This window comes from Elephas maximus, chromosome 15 (assembly GCF_024166365.1).
Source record: "Elephas maximus indicus isolate mEleMax1 chromosome 15, mEleMax1 primary haplotype, whole genome shotgun sequence".
NCBI classification, from domain to species: Eukaryota; Metazoa; Chordata; class Mammalia; order Proboscidea; family Elephantidae; genus Elephas; species Elephas maximus.
In genome coordinates, this window is record NC_064833.1 from 82,877,015 (window position 1) to 82,891,787 (window position 14,773).

The 14,773-nt window shown below is 41.2% G+C and overlaps 1 protein-coding gene and 1 pseudogene across 6 annotated transcripts in view; one reads left to right on the forward strand and one right to left on the reverse strand.

Moving 5' to 3' along the window:
* The window catches only part of CHD7 (chromodomain helicase DNA binding protein 7), a 225,699-nt gene that overhangs the window by 183,820 nt on the left and 27,106 nt on the right, over positions 1–14,773 (reverse strand). The window lies entirely within an intron of this gene.
* Positions 13,523–13,623, forward strand: LOC126059115 (uncharacterized; annotated as a pseudogene).

Here is a 14,773-nt window from a genome sequence, read left to right on the forward strand (position 1 = left end):
GCAACAGAAGACAAAGTAGATAACTGGGACGTCACAGAAAGTACGTACTTGAGTTCATCAAAAGACTTTTTCAAACAGTAAAAAGACAACCTACAGACTGGGAAAAAGACCTTTAGGAACCACATATCCGATAAGGGGCTAATATCCACAATATATATAAAACTACAACTTAACGAAAGAAAACAAATGACCCAATCAAAAAAATGGGCAAAGGACATGAACAGACACTTCTCCAAAGAGGAGATTCAAGTGGCCAACAAACACATGAAAAGATGCTCGTTGCCAATAGTCATTAAAACCCGCGGTCATTGAGTCAATTCCAACTCATAGCAATCCTACAGGACAGAGTAGAACTGCCCCGTAGGGTTTCCAAGCAGTAGCTGGTGGATTCAAACTGTCGGCCTTTTGATTAGCAGCTGAGCTCTTAAACAGATGCAAATCAAAACTATAATGAGATACCACCTCAACCCTACTAGAATGGCAATGATCAAAAAACAGAAAACAACAAATACTGGCAAGGATGTGGGGAGATAGGAACCCTTATTCACTGCTGTGGGAATGTAAAATGGTACAGTTGTGGAATTGAGCTACCATATGACCCAGTGATTCTATTCGTACTCTGATGTTCACTGTAGCACTACTCGCAACAGCAGAAAACTGGAAACAACCCAACAAGTGCCCCTCAGCTGATGAATGGATAAACAAAATGTGGTACATACTTACCATGGAATATTACTCAGCCTTAAAGAAAAATGAAGACGTGGATGAACGCCGAAGACATTTATGCTGAGTGAAATAAGTCAATCACAAAAGGACAAATATTGTATGGTCTCACTTACATGAAATGACAAAAACAGCTAAATGTATAAAAACCAATGGTTATTGGGGGCAGGGGAAGGGGAACTGATTCTACAAGAAGTACTGAATGCTTGTCTAGGTGATAGGAAAATTGGTATCAACTAAGTATAATAGTTATACAACTTGATTATTGCAACTGATATCAATAAGCTGTATGCTAGAAAAGGGGGGAGGGCAAAATGACAAATTAAATGCTACAGTTAATTTTACAACAAAAAGAGTAGGAAAGAAAGAAAAAGAAAAAAAGTCTGCAGCCATTGATAATTCTTAGCTACAAATAAACACCTCACACGATTAGTTTTCCTGGTTCAAGAGTTTAGGGTGGTGGTCTTGTGCGCCTGCCCAGTCAATTGGCCTAATATTGTTTTTAGAATTTCTGCTCTTCCCCCTAGTTCGGTGGGTAGTGCTTGGGGTCTTAATAGCTTGAGAACAGCCATAGGGCCATCCAGGATACAACAATTGGTCTCTAATCACCTGGAACAGCAGAGGGAGGAGGAGATCCAGGAAATGAAGAAGGAAATGGTTTGTAGGTCCAGTTCCCTCTATGAACTACTACCTCCCTTGCCATGAGACCAGAAGAAATAGACGGTGCCCACCTACCATTATTGAACATTTTGGTAAGTGACCCAACAGGTGGCTCTTGATCAAAAGGAGGCATCTCAGTTACCTAGTGCTGCTATAACAGAAATACCACAAATGGGTTGCTTTAACAGAATTTTATTTTCTCAGTTAGGAGGCTAGAAGTCCAAACTCAGGGCAGCAGCTCTAGGGGAAGTTTTTCTCTCTCCATCGGCTCTGAGGGAAGGTTCTTGTCTCTTCAGCTTCTATTCCTTGGCTCCTTGGTGATCTTCATGTGGCATGGCATCTATCTCCCCCCATCTCTGCTTGCTTGCTTTAAGAGACTGACTTAAGACATACCCTACGCTAACACCATCTCATTAACTGGATTATAACCACAAGAATAGGGATTAGGATTTACAACACATATTTTGGGGGGACACAATTCAATCCATAACAGGACAAAAACTGAGAAACGGAACTTCAAATTCATATTGGATATAAGACTTACTGGATGCACAGAGACTGGAGGAACCCCGGAATCTATTACCTGGAAATGTTTGAACTGGGAGCCAAAACTATCCCATGAAGTCATCTTTAAACTGCTGTAGCATTTAACCACTATGCCACCAGGGTTTCCAAGACAATAATTTGGCTCAAAAAATAAAGAATGTCTGTCTTGAGCATTGCGTCCTATTGAAGAATTGTCTATGTGAGGCTGAAATAACAACAGTAGCTCTAAAGCATAGATGAGAACTTTAAGGGGCAAAGAATATAAGATAACAGTGATGACGCAACAGGGGCAGAAACAGTGAGAATGGTGACAAAGTGTGAAGAATGCAACCATTGTCAGTGAACTAACTGCACATGTAAAAATTATTGAACAAGTGTATATTCTGCTGTGTATATTTTCACCAAAAATTTTAAAAATAAAAATTTTTTTTTAAATCTACGTATCTAAACAGCTGCTAACCAAGAGGTCGGCAGTTCAAACCCACCAGGTGCTCCTTGGAAACTCTGTGGGGCAGTTCTACTCTGTCCTGTAGGGTCGCTATGAGTCGGGATCGCAACGACAGCACTGGGTGGGGTATCTAAACTCTGAAAACCCTGGTGGGTGGCATAGTGGTTAAGAGCTACAGCTGCTAACCAAAAGGCTGGCAGTTCAAATCCACCAGATGCTCCTTGGAAACTCTATGGGCAGTTCTACTCTGTCCTGTAGGGTCGCTGTGAGTCAGAATCGACTCGATGCAATGGGTTCTTTTTTAATCTAAATTTTTGACAATTGAGGAAGCTCAAAATGAAAGATGTTCCCAAATTTTCCCTATTCCTGCTTTGGAATTGTAAAAAAGTATTTTCGGTCCACTCATCTAAAATCATAACGTAGGCTGATCTGAATCAAAAGAGGAAGTCTGTCGCCACCAAATTTCCTACCTCACAGGTATCAGGTTAGTCAAGTAGATGGTCCAGAATTCAAGCACTATCCAAGAACATAAGATTCACCATCAATCAATCAATCCACACTGCTAGTTACTCTACAGTTTTCACTCACACCCTCACCCCACACGCCCCTGCCCTACACGCACACACCTCCCACAGCTGAGGTCACTACTGATTCTACATGGGCATTTGAGGGAAAGTCAGAGGCAAGAAGCTCCCGCGCTGCTCCACCACTCAGGCCTTGCCTGCATGAAGACCACAAGTAGCTGCCTCTCTAGATAAACAAAATACACAGAGCCAGAGACACACTGAAATAACAAATGAGAAACAATCGTAAGCTCTCAAAAGAGTCCTATGCCAAGATACTGCCAAGTCCAATAACAAACCAAAGTGTTTCCATTACAGCTAATAACCAGTAACTAAATGAAAATACACAATGGCACACTCTCCTTCATTTTTCAAACAGGCAAATCATTATAATTCTAAGGTTATGAACAAAAGTCTAATAATTTCCTTTTCAAGACAGAATGAATTACCTCTACCAAATGACCAAGCTACCCACCTCCAGTAAACAGGGTATTCGGACACCATGAGCCCCACAGGATGCCCTGAGGGAACACACACCATCGCCCATGCATTTCTCTGGTCCAATAAAGGCTTAGCCTAAATCTAAGTCAGGGGAAAAAATCTAATTTGCTAATTAGTTTGCTAATTTGATTATCTCAAAGGGAAAGGATGTCTTTAATTCCTGCAAGTTGCAATACTCTCACAATATTTGCTATCTTGCTTGCAAAGCTTCAGCGGCTGTAGCATGCCAATAAACATTTATGACAAAGAAGAGAACTAAAGACATCTTTCCCTCCAATGATTAGCCACCATACCTTTTTTTTTTTTAATTGTGCTGCTTCCATACACTTTTACTGAACAAACATTTACTGAATACCTACTAACAGCCAAGCCCTACCGTAGGCACTGGAGATAGGTCAGTCAACCTCACGGGCAACGATGCCCCTTCACAGAGCTAATTATATTCTAGCAAAGAGAGCATCAAACAAAAAAATAAACAAAATATCTAAAAAGTAAAGTTGTTATTGCTAGGTGCCGTCAAGTTGATCCCAACTCATAGTGACCCTATAGGACAGAGTAGAATTGCCCCATAGGGTTTCCTAGGCTGTGATCTTTGTGGGAGCAGACTGCCACATCCTGCCTCCAAGGAGTGGCTGGGTGGGGATTCAAACCACCAACCTTTCGGTTAGTAGCCAAGTGTTCAGCCATGTGTCACCAGGTAAGTGGAGAAGACAGACAGCATGGAAGGGGGCTGGGACAAGTTGGGGGGAGGGGGGTGCTTTACAGAGAGGGCGGCTCTGAAGGAAGGTCTGGAGGAACGCGAGGAGCTAGGAAGCTGCTACCAGAGACAGTTGGGGAGGACAAGCTCAAAGGACAGCAAGGACACTGCGTGGCTGCAGCACGGGGGTGGTAGAAGAGCCTGGGCTGGCGTAGGGCACAGGAACCACGGTCTGTGTCTGTAAGGACTTGGGTTGTAACTGAGGAGGGAGCACTGGAGAGGTTTCCGCAGAGGAGGACATGCTCTGACGTAGGTGCTGACAGGTTACTTTGGCTGCTGTGTTGAAAACAGACTGAAGGCAGCAGAGGCAGAAGCAGGGAGGCCAGTTAGCAGGTACTCAATAACATGTACAGGTAAGAAATAACGGCCACCCGGGCCAGGGTTGCAGAAATGGAGATGGAAGCTGTTGGTTCCCACATATAATTTAAAGATGGAGCCACAAGGATTTGAGGACAAGATCTGATGTAGCATAGGAGACAAAGCGAGGAGTCAAAGAAGATTCCAAGGTTTCTACCTAATACTCCAATTGTGATGAAGGTTCTAGAAACAATGGAGATGATGAATTACAGCTGATTAGCCTGAGAATGTTGTAAAGCGCTTTAACGTATGTCATCTCATTCCACGCCACGTGGTCCCATGAAATAAGCTGGGAAGGGGTACGAAGCTGCCACCATTTACAAAAGAAGGAATGAGGCGTGAATGGCTAACTGCTATGCTCATACATACAGTGGCATCAGAAACAAAATATGAGCCTTGATTCCCTGTCACCAAGTTTAGCAGAGATTTTTTTTTACATTATATCATGCATCTGTTTTTTTTTTTTTTTTCTTTTTAATGTAAAGTATTCCAGGGTGTTTCAAAGGCTCTGCTTGCACCGTCAGGTGAAGGAGGCAGCCGCTGCAAAAGGGACTGTCCAAGGACACAGTGCTCCTGTAGAGAAGCTAGGTGCAGGCGAGGCCTCCTGAACGCTGACAAGTTCCCTTGCTGAGCTGGAGTCTGTAAAAGATTCTCTGATGGACTCTGTAAGGGATATATACATTAGAAGAGCAGCAGTGGTTCCTCTGTCCCAATTAATCAAAAATGTCCTCCTAAGTTTAGCCCAAAGTTGTCAACTCTCCACTCTCATCTCTCTCAGGAAGCAAACCATGCCAATGTGGCTGCTGTTGTTTTAAACAGCATCTGTGAAACTCAGGCCTCATTCTTTGGTCACCTTTCTCACTGACCATGCACTTAGCTATCCCACCAACACCATGAAAAAATGTTTCCGACAGAATGTTTCTCTTTCCAGCAGGATGTCCCCCTTCCCTATCTCCACCCATCACTTGCACCCTGGAGACACCCACCACCACCCTCCTGCAGCCTGTTGTCCAGCCTCTCATTTGTTCAGCAAATATCTACAGAGAGCTAGACTCCCACTAGGCTCTGCCATCCCACCCGCCCAGCAAATCTGGAACATGTACAAGTAGCCCCCAACTTACGACGGGTTTCCGTTCTGACGACTCCATCATAAAAGTTAGTTCTGACATAAGTCTAATACCTTTTTTTTTCTTTTTTTAGTTTTCATTATTATTGCCTTTTATTATCGGTATCTTTATAAATCCAATCTTTAATTGTCTTTGGGGATTGGAAACATTACATATTACATATATCTGTAAGTGAACATCTAAGAATAACATCAGCAAATTATACACTGCAACATTGTATGTAATATATATTACTACAATGAGATGAAAAAAAAAGACAGTTTTAAGTGCTGCTTGTTGTAACTTGAATACTTCATAAGGCAGAAACTACCTGTAGTTACAAGCAGGACGAGTGTTCTGAAGCAGGACAGGCTGCTGGCAAGGAGGCCATGTGGCCAGGGCCTAACTGAGGCTGCGGTCAGGGAGGGGCTCCCTCACCATCCAAGACCACACTGAAGAGAAGGGCAGGACTCAGCCAGGTGAGGGGAGACAAGATGAGCACGGTTCCCAGTGGAGGAGGCAGCTGCTACAATGACCTCGAGGAAAAGACACCTCAGTACACTCGAGTCATGAAGGCAGGGCAGCTAACCCAAGGGACCTGGAGGAGCTAGGGAGGTGGGCCAGATGGCAAAGAGCCTTAGAACCTCATTGGATTTTCTGGACTGTATCAAGGCAATGAGAAGTGGATAAAAGGTGTTTAACAGAGGTGTGACAAGATCATATTTTGGGGTGGGGGAAGGGCCAGGGAGAAGGTAATTTTGAGTGTGATGCTTTTCCCCTGGTTTCCTCCCCCAGAATCTGTGCTCATTTACCCCAGTCAGCAACAGCTCCAGAAGAGCTCCTAAAAAACTTCCCACCTCCCTCCAAAGCCTCTGGGCCTCAAAACAATCCTGACACCAACATCTTAAAAGAAAGTTGCTATCTAAATCAAACAATGTTTCAATCCTGCCATTCTCATTTAAGAATTCTGTGATTGCTGCTGAAATAAAATTAAACCTTCTGATCTTCCCAAATTGCCTGTCACCATTATGTTCTAGCTCAGAAAATACACATACAGATCCCTTCTCAAGAGTACTGTTTTTTTATTTAAAAAAAAAAAAAAATCTTAATATGTCCATACACGCTTTCATGGTTAATTTAATTTTAAAATAGTCATTTCCTTTTAGTGCTATGTATTGAAATGTTTAAAAATGAAATGATGTATCTTAGATTTGCTTCTAAATAATACAAAGTATGGGGGAAATGGGTAAGGGTAGAAATGGATTAAGACTGCCCATGATGAGAACCTACTATACAGCCACAGTAGTCAAAACAGCCTAGCACTGGTACAGCAGATACATAGACCAATGGAACAGAATTGAGAACCTAGACGTAAATCCATCCATCTATGGGCAGCTGATATTTGACAAAGGGCCAAAGTCCACTGAATGGGGGAGAAGACAGTCTCTTTAACAAATGGTGCTGGCATAACTGGATATCCATATGAAAAAATGAAACAGGGTCCATACCTCATACCATACACAAAAGCTAACTCGAAGTGGACAAAAGACCTAAATATAAAACCTAAAATGATAAGAGATCAAGGAATAAAAAATAGGGACAGTGCTAGGGGCCCTAATACATGGCATAAATACAATACAAAGCATAACTAACAATGTGCAAATACAATAAGATAAACTTGATAACTGGGAGCTCCTAAAAGTTAAACACTTACGCTCATCAAAAGACTATACCGAAAGAGTAAAAAGAGACCCTACTGTCTGGGAAAACAAATTTTGGCTACAACATATCTGACAAGTGTCTAATCTCTAAAATCTATAAAATACTTCAACATCTGAACAACAAAAAGACAAATAATTCAATTAAAATAGGCAAAGGATATGAACAGACACTTCACCAAAGAAGACATTCAAATGGCTAGCAGCCACATGAAGAAATGCTCTTGATCATTAGACATTAGAGAAATGCAAATCAAAACAACAATGAGATACCATGTCACCGCAACATTACCGGCACGAATCAAAAAAACAGAAAATAACAAATGCTGGAAAGGCTGCAGGGAGATTGGAACTCTTACGCACTGCTGGTAGCAATATAAGATGGTACAACCGCTATGGAAAAGGATATGGCACCTCCTTAAAAAGCTACAAATAGAAATACTGTACAATCCAGCAATCCCACTCCTAGGACTATATCCTAGAGAAATGAGAGCCATCACACGCATAGATGTATGCACACCTATGTTCACTGCAGCTTTATTCACAACAGCAAAAAGATGGAAACAACCTAAGTGCCTGTCAACAGTTGGGTAAACAACTTACAGCACATACACACAATGGAAAACTACACAACAATAAAGAACAATGATGACTCTGCAAAACAACTCACAACACGGATGAATCTGGAGGGCATTATACTAAGTGAAATAAAAGCCAATCAGAAAAGAACAAGTATTGTATGAGACCACTCTTATAAAAACTCATGAAAAGGTTTACACACAGAAAAAAACAATCTTTGATGGTTACGATGGAGGGGAAGGGTGGGAGGAGAATCACTAACTAAACAGTAGACAAGTGCCAACTCTGGTGAAGGGAAAGACAATACACAATACACGGGAAGTCAGCACAACTTGACCAAGGCAGTCACAGAAGCTTGCTAGACATCTAAACACCCTGAAGGACCAAGCTGCTGCAGCTGAGGGCTGGGGACCATAGTCTCAGGGGACATCTAGGTCAACTGGCATTACACAGTTCATAAAGAAAATGTTCTACATCGTATTTGGCGAGTAGCATCTGGGGTCTTAAAAGCTTGCAAGCAGCCATCTAAGATAAGTCTATTGGTCCCCGGAGAAAAGGAAAATGAAGAGAACCAAAGACGCACAGAAAATATTACCCCAAAGGACTAAAGGACCACATGAACCACAGACTCAATCAGCCCGAGACCAGGAGAACTAGATGGTGTCCAGCTATCACCAACAACCACTTTGACAGGGGTCACAACAAAGAGTCCCGGGCATGGCGGGAGAAAAATATAGCACAGAATTCAAATTCAGAGACTGGAGGAACTCCCAAAACTATGGCCCCTGGGCACTCTGCAAACCCAGAACTGAAACCATTCCCACAGCCCACTTTTCAGACAAAGAGTAGCCAGGCCCATAAAACAAAAAATAACACACATGAGGAAGGTGCTTCTTAGTTCAATCAAATATACAAGACCAAATGGGTAGCTCCTGTCCAAAAGCAAGACAAGAAGGCAGGAAGTGACAGCAACTCGACAAATGGACACAGAGAACCTGGGATGGAAAGGGGGAACGTGCTATCACATTATAGGGGTTGCAACCAATATCACAAAACAATGTGTGTAAATATTTGAATGAGAAATTAACTTGGGCTACAAACTTTCACCTAAAGCACAAAAAAATTATTAAAAAAAAAAAGAAGACTGGCCATGAGCTCCATGTGGCAGGTACAGGACAGCTGGTTCTATCGTTCTGCCTGTTTTGCCTGTGTTAGAAATGTTCAATTATCTGAGCATCTGAAGCATCTCAGAATCCTCAGATTTTGTATAAATTCCTTTTCTTTTGCTGTTACTTTTCTCTATAAAAGATCATGTTGCTTAGGATGATACCAAACATACCCTCAGAGATTACCCATTGCCGTCGAGTTGGTTCCGACTCACAGCAACCCTAAGGACAGAGTAGAACCGCCCCATAGGGTTTCCAAGGAGCAGCTTGTGGATTCAAACTGCTGACCTCTTGGTTAGGAGCCGAGCTCTTTAGTCGCCATGCCACGAGCTGTAGTAATTCTGTCAACAAACATCCCCAAAAAAGAAAATTGTGATTTCAGGGCCAGTTACTTGATGAAGCATTTGTAATGTCTGTTTTAGAACAGTCCTGCCTAAACATCTTCCTCCCACTGAAATGGTTTGAGTCAAACAATTCTACTGGGCATTTGCAGCTTTGTAAAGCTATAACTGACTTGTGTTAACATTTATGCATTTCAAAATAACCTACTTACATCAACTACATATCTTCTACTTCATCTGAAACTCCCAAGTCTATACATGAAAAATGTTTCATATATGTTGGATACTGACTTACAGAATCATTGACTTCCACAGCTGAAAAGGACATTCAAGGTTTTTTAGTCGACCGACCATCTGACGTTTTTGTTTTTAATGTATATATGTAGTCCGTTAAGATATAATGGATTATTTTACGTTGCAAAATATGCGCATGACATACAGTAGGAAACACAAATGGCAGTGAACACTTCCTTAGCCCACAATGGAGGGATCACTTACTAGTGCCCTCCTAAAGTCTCACTCTAGATAATAGCTATCCTTTTAAGAGATAAAACAACACTACTATCTCTATGGAAACACCTGGTGGCCTAGTGGTTAAGTGCTATGGCTGCACACCAAAAGGTCAGCAGTTCAAATCTACCAGGCGCTCCCTGGAAACCCTACAGGGCATTTCTACTCTGTCCTATAAGTTCGCTATGAGTCTGAATCAACTTGATGGCAATGGGTTGGGTTTTTGTTTTGTTTTACTGTCTTTATGCCATGTTACAGTTTCTACTGGTAGCAATTATAGCCAACACCTTCCAAAAGTGTATTCTGCCACACTGAGTTCAGTTGTTAGCACTTCTCCACAATCAATGTGAGGAATAACACCATTTCCACTCCCTGCTCAACATTTAAAAAGTCATCAAATAACTCAAGATTTCATTACCATCCTGTACTGACAGAGACCAATATTAATTATTATTTGAATTAACCTCTGAGCCATGGTTTTCATCAGTACTCAGAAAAGACAGGGACAATTTCTAATTACATGCCACCCTCATTATAAGTCAGTAGGCCGCAAAGCTGCGTCTGATGAGGCAGCTACACTTTGCCTTCAAACCACTTTAGACTCCATTTTGAATCTCCTTATAGCACCTTCACAAAAAACAAAATTATTCTGCAGACCACAGAGTCTTTCCCCTTGAAAACTTCACGCTATTAAAGTCCTTAGTACAAGGTAATCAGCTATTCAATTGTGATATTTTCCTATACATCTGAACAGTAACAGCCTTTTCATAGTTTCACTGGTCAACATGACTTTGTGAACCTCCAGTCTTAAATATCCCACTGCTAATAACGAATTATAAAGAGTTGAATTTATACTAATGATTTCTATGAGACACATTTTATACTGCTCTGTAGAATATACATGTTTAAATGTCACTTCCTATTACCATTGCTACTATAAATAATAAGCTGTAACTAAAGCCTCCTTTCACCCTTAAGTATAGTTTTAATTTCTATTTAAAAACCTAAAAGTAATAGGGGAAGCTGGAAGGGATGGGGAAGAGGCAGTATACGGGAATTTTCTGTATTTTTTGTTCAACTTTTCTGTGTAAACCTAAAACTACTGTAAACAATAAGGTCTATTAAAAAAAAAAGTATATATGCTATGACAGATACAAGTGCAAGGTTCTAGGAATAAAAGTAAACAAAAAAGTCTTGATGAACTCAATCTAGTCAGAAGGACAAAGAAGAAAGTAATTCATGACACCATGTGAATTAACACTAATAATTTAGTTAGAAGGTAACAGTTCTGACCAAATTATGAGACCGCCTTCAAAGATCTTACAACATAATAGAAGAAAACAAGAATGTACGTCATTAAGCCCAAGACAATCTTAGAAATTCTGCAAAAGCAGCACCAGGGATGGAGCCATTAGTCTTCTCACGAGAGGGGAGGGCCAGCAAAGACTCTACAGGGACTTCAGGAGATTTGCGGGCGAGATTCTGCCTTTTTTAACTTGGCACCTCCAGAGCTGGGCATAGTTTAGGACTTTGCTTACGTACTTACTGTCTGAGCAATCTACAAGGGGACCTGTGACCCCAAATAACTAGAAAGAGCAGGCAGTATAAGTAAGGAAACTGCATTAGTTGAAAAGAATAAGAAATGGTGTTAGAGAAGAGGTAGTGTTTGAAATAGAATTTAAAGACAAGTCGGATTTTGGCAGGCAAAGATGGATTTGAATGGACAAAAAAGGTACTTGAAATAGGGCAAAGCAAAGCAGAGGCATGGAAAAGGGAAAGGACTATGTTGGTTTAGCGACCATGAACAACCCAGTTGAATCTACAGTGAGAAATCAGGCTGGCATTAAGAACGAAGGCACCAGATGCCAGGTAGAGGGAGTCAATTTAGTTTTCAGGGGAAAATGCAAACAGGGGGGTAGGAGTGTGAAATGAGATGTGAGCATTAAAAAGACATCTGAACAGGCAGAGGCAGAGAATCCCCTTAAGAAGTGTTTGCAATAGTCCAGCAGACAGGCCCAGGAGACAATGAAAGCTGGGAAGAAGCAGAAAAGCCACGGTAGGGAGACAGAGCTACAAAATCTGAGGGCTTTCTGGACATGGAGGATTAAAAGTGAAAGTCAGAAATGAAGTGGAGCTGGTGTTCCTGGATGAGTGGGAGAAGGGTGGGTCAGAAAGCACAGGGAAGTCAGGAGAAGGCTGGAAAGGATTGGGAGTACCCACCACACGCATCTCTCATGTGAAAACCTGCCAGGGCCCCCTGGTAACCAAATAAGCCCCAGCTCATAAGAAAGTCACCTGGAGCTAATCTTCACATCTCCTCTATCCTATCCAGACCAAATTCTTCCTGTTTCCTAAAAACAAAGCTTTGTTGCTTTTCTCATACTTTTTTCCCCCTTCTCCCCATCCCACCACCACCTTCTTCAACGATCACCCATTCTTTAACTCCTGCGTGAAGGCAGATTCCTCCGGGAACCCCCCAATTTGTATTCATGCATGTATCCTGAGTGTCTGCCAGAGCAGGCTGCTATCAACAGGGCTTGGTGAGTCATCTATCAATAGCTACCTAATTCTGGCAATCAATTCTTCATAATCGCTATTCAAATCCTTCAAAAGAGATTCTTATAAGGGTAGCCTGTAAGCTTTTTCCATTAGTCCAATCCATTCATTCATCAGTAAAGGAAATAAGTGGTACGTTAGCAGACATACCTACAGGTGTCCCATTTCACAGAAGCAGTATATGTCATAAAAGTAGGAGAATAAATGGCATGATTCGAACAGAGCAGGACTAGAGAGAAGCCACTGGGGGAAGCACACAGATGCTTCCCGCGAAGAGCTGCCTGCCAGGCGCAGGTGCCTGCTGAAGGCACCAGCTCACGGCACTTCAGTTGAAATCACTATCAGTAAATCTCATTTTGTCAATATTTGCTTATGTCAGCCTCGGTGGATGCAATATTAAAGTATGCAGGAATAAACAAGTTCCAAGACTATGTAAAACAGCACCAAAAGTTGGTTTTCGTTAACATTTATCAGCTTTTATATCACAGATTTGGAGTGCCTCTGCAGAATCCTAACATCAGTTTACACCTTAAAATATCTCTGTAGGTTACTTGGTAAACAACGTTAAAAGGACTTCCCTTTTCTTCAGGTATGAAAATTAACTTTTAGCATGCTGGATTTTTAAAACGGTAAGATAGTTTCACTGGTAGGTTTAAAATTTCTTAAATTAACCAAACCATGGCTAAATTACTATACGTTCACCCTTGTTTTGAAAATTAATGTGTTACTCTCGTTTATCTTTTTACTATGACTATTCAATAATTAGAGCAAGATCCTCTATTCTTAAGAAGTCTAGGAGCACACAATTATATAACAAACGGGCTACGGCCACCCTTTCTTCCTCCACTGCCTAAACTCTTCAGATGTCTGTTTTCCCCTGCTGTTTAAACTACTTTTCCATTATATGCAAAATTCTAGTCAGGAAGAAAAATATTCCCTAGTATCATAAAACTCACTCTTACAAGTTTTTAAAAATATTAAATACTATAGTGCTCGCTTCAGCAGCACATCCTAAAACTGGAATGATACAGAGAAATTAGCCCAGACCTGGACAAGGATAACATGCAAATTTGTGACATGTTCCATATTTCCAAGGTCGAGAAGGGGAGACTGTTGACATGTCGTGGGGCTGGCAAGCAATGTCACAAAACAATATGTGTATTGTTTAATGAGAAACTCATTTGCTCTGTGAACCTTCATCTAAAGTACAATAGAAAATATACACAAAAAAAAGTGTAAATGATAAAAAAATTAAATATTACAAAAAGGTGCTATATGCCAAAGTCAGAAAAACAATTTGTGTATAAATTGTTGAATGAGAAATTAATTTGCTCTGTAAAGTTTCAACTGAAGCACGATTTTAAAGTTTCAGCAACAACCAAAAAAATGTGTCATACTAAATTATTCCTAAATGTTACCAGCTTAAGCCATTCATAAAGGTTCAATTACCTATCTCAAACTTTAACCATTTTAAATAATTTTGCACAGGCATAACAGCAAACACAAAATACTAATCACAAAACTTACTACAGCAATCAGATCAAAAGCGCACAGTAAACACAGTGAAAAGGGGTCTGTGTATTTGTAGTAGGCTGTGTTATTTGGAACTGTGTAAGTTGGGTCCACTAAAAAAAAAAACAATGATCCCGTCCTTTCACAATGTCCATGCGGACAGGCACATGACCCTGCTCAGGAGTCATGGGAACTGGAGTCAAGTTGGCCCCTTCACCTGCTATGGCTGCTGGGAAATCCCACATTTCTTCTTCTATAAAATGCCACCTGTCCTCTACGGATTATTGCATCAACGTGTGTTAAGTGCCTGACAGCAATAAACCACGGTACAAATGTGAGGCACCTATTATATAATTGTGATCAATGTACTGGGATTCAAGTTAAGTCCCATCACCCAGGTAGTTACCCTCTCTCTGTTCTCTTCACACCTTGAAACTTTGTATCTACACCTCAAAGAGCAGGTATTAATGCAGTTCTCTAAAGTCCAGGCACCCAACTACTGGCAAGAATTCTTTCATTCTCATTCCGTGAGGGCTTATTTATGGATACCTTATATCCTAACCCTGGTGGCGTAGTGGTTAAGAGCTACAGCTGCTAACCAAAAGGGCAGCAGTTTGAATTCACCAGGCACTCCTTGGAAACCCTATGGGGTAGTTCTACTCTGTCCTATAGGGATGCCATGAGTCAGAATCGACTCAGCAGCAATGGGTTTTGTATCTTAAAAGTTGGT